We start from the raw sequence: 2832 nt of genomic DNA, 5'->3' as shown, positions 1-2832 counted from the left end.
ATGTTGGGACTCTGAACAGTAGAGTTTCAAGTCAGTTGCAACTGAGTACTTGTAACTATGTGCAGTCATGTTTGGAATAAAGATGTAAGCATACGTTTCATTTTTTTTGCTTCATGCGTAACATGAATTTGCATGACATCTGGTCAGTGATCTGTTGATCTAACACTGAACTAACACTGATTGTGTTTGTGTTGGCACTGAGTTCAGAGACTTTAGAAGGTTCGTTTAGCTATTTTTTCCACATCTGAAGACAGTGGCACTAAAAAAAAGAGGCTGAATCGAAGGTGGCAGCGCTGGAGATGTTAAGATTTTCATTGGGAGTGACCAGACTGGACGAGATTAGAAAGAATACATCACAGGGACTGCTCAGGTTTTAGGGGTTTGGAGGCAACTTTAGAGACGGAAAGGCCAAAAGTTTTGAAGCCTAATCTAAGCAGATATTTTAGATTTTTAGCTGTGGTTTGTTAAAACTCATGAAAGCTCTTTATATCCTGTGTTATGTGTTCATCATCTAGTTCAAAGGCTGGGTGCAGAGGAGTCAACTTATGGTGGGCTTGCTCTAAGTGTTTGAAACAGCTCTGTTTCACTGTTTAAAAAAGCCTTTACGTGTAGTTTGCAATTTATGAATTGTTTACAAATAAAAAAAAAACCCTATTCATTTCAGAAAGATCCTTTCTTCAAACTACAATGTTCAAGATTTTGCAGATGATAATGCATAAGTGGTTTTCAAACCTGTCGACTGATCAAAAACCCAGGTCCAAGAGCAAAGCTGTTGCTGAAATATCTTCAGCAGAGGCAGACATTGTGACTACATAAGGAGCCCGCAGGTCTCGCAGCTAGAGGCCACTGAGGTGCAACCAAGCGAATCTGAACGTTGAGCCTCTATTTGTCAAGGAGACAAAAGTCTGGTTTTCACGCTGAGGTCACAGTTGCATGGAGAAGAAAGCCAGACTCCACCAGGTAAATAGGATGTCATTGTGCCATAACAAAAGCATAGTCTTAACCCTGTGACCTCATCAGCTTTGGGGAATGCTTCTCTATTCTCAGTCAGTCATCAGAAGAGGGAGCTTGGCTCTTTTCAAGACACTGCCCAGGTACCACAGGTATTAGTACCCCGAGGGCCCACTGGTACACTTGTAGAATGGGATACAAACACAGCAACTTGTGGCAACACGAGCTTTTACTTTAATGGTTCCAAAAAGGAAGCCGTTAGGACACCTCACCTATTATTGAAGAACATGCATTTATGGAAAGGTTAATTCCTTGATGTGGTAATGGTATTTCTCTGTCATATATCACCAGTTTAAAGAGGAACAATGTGCGGGCTGCAAAGAAAAATCTGCACTCAAAAACTTTGAGCTTTCTTGTTCCTTTACAGCCCCACATTTCCTTCAAAGCCCATCAAAACGACTTTCAGAAAAATGCAGTATCACTTGTTCTGTGATCACGCTAATCTGAACGCTTTAGCAGATTGAGAGCTTCGAGTGCTGAAAGCAAAGGCAACTCAATCTTAGAATTTAAAAGGCTTTTTTTTTGCCTCATACAGCCTGCAGCCAAATGGCACTTGTGTTCTGACACGGCACATAAACACACACAAAAGAAGTTATTAGCGTAGATGCAAATCAAATTACTAGCAGTGTAAACTGCTATTCCTCCCTGCACTTGGGCCTGTAATTACTCTGGCTTATAGGACTATAATGAATGCTAATGACACACTACTGCAAGGCCATCAGCCTAACACTTGTGTGAGGTTGGCTGATTTTCACTTAAGTTACGAAAGCCCATTTTGGTCGACGTAGCTTCTCCTTTGCTCAGTGCGAGATTAAAGAGTACTAAAAATTTTAGTGAGGAACACTTGCCTGGAATATGTTTCAAGAGCAAATCATTTAAAAATTAAAGGCCATAATTGGATGCATTCAACCATATCATATATAAAGCACATTTTTGCATTTCAAAAGGGATTACACATTCAGCTACACAAAGAGTGCTTGTGGAAATGACAACAGTTGCGAATGCCTCGGAACAAGTATTTGCCAGTGTTCCTCATTGAATCTAATTTCATTGAGCTGATACTCATTTTTGTGGCTGGAAAATCAATATCCAAACAAACAGCAGTGATGCAACTACACTGCAAAGGCTGAAACTTGTGCGTGTTAAGTCGTTACATTGCAATGTCCTGCTGAGAAATCTCAGATCCTGGCATTTACGTGGCTGTTACAGCATGTACCCCCGGCCTAAATGTTGTTTTAGATCAAGCCCACACAACCATGCTTAAGTTTCAGTACCTGCTTTCTCTCTTCTGTTTGGTAGTGTTGGTATTAACTAATACTTTAAATGCATATGCTAATCCAGGAAGTAAACGGGATGTTAGTAAACAAACAGGTCAATCAGATACTTTTTACTTTAATAAATATTTATAAATAATATGAAAAGGGCTTCTCATTTTTTCCCCTAGTAATCCTAAAACACAGTTGCAATCATGTGGTAAACTAATTCCACTCTTACTGTTTTCATAGGAATTAAGAGAGTAAGTAGTAGTGAAGTGCTGCTAATCAAATGTATGTAATGCACTTGTACTGATCATCAGCCAGTATGACTATCTCTATAAAAGTAGACGTTTTAGCAGTTTGCCAGTCTGGTGTGTGTTAACACAAAACCACAATCTTCGCAGGAGAGCATGTCCCAGTAAATTCACTACAAGGTCAGACTGTGCAATGCCTCTTCTTTGTAAAAAGATGTGGCAGCATGGCTTAGGTTTGCAAAGTTGCATCTGAACAAACAGCAAAACTCCTGGAACAATGTCCTCTGGACAGACTAGACTAAAATGGAGAT

The sequence above is a fragment of the Neolamprologus brichardi genome, chromosome 23, assembly GCF_056152115.1.
Source record: "Neolamprologus brichardi isolate AB-2024 chromosome 23, ASM5615211v1, whole genome shotgun sequence".
NCBI lineage: Eukaryota > Metazoa > Chordata > Actinopteri > Cichliformes > Cichlidae > Neolamprologus > Neolamprologus brichardi.
This window is presented reverse-complemented; position numbering follows the sequence as displayed.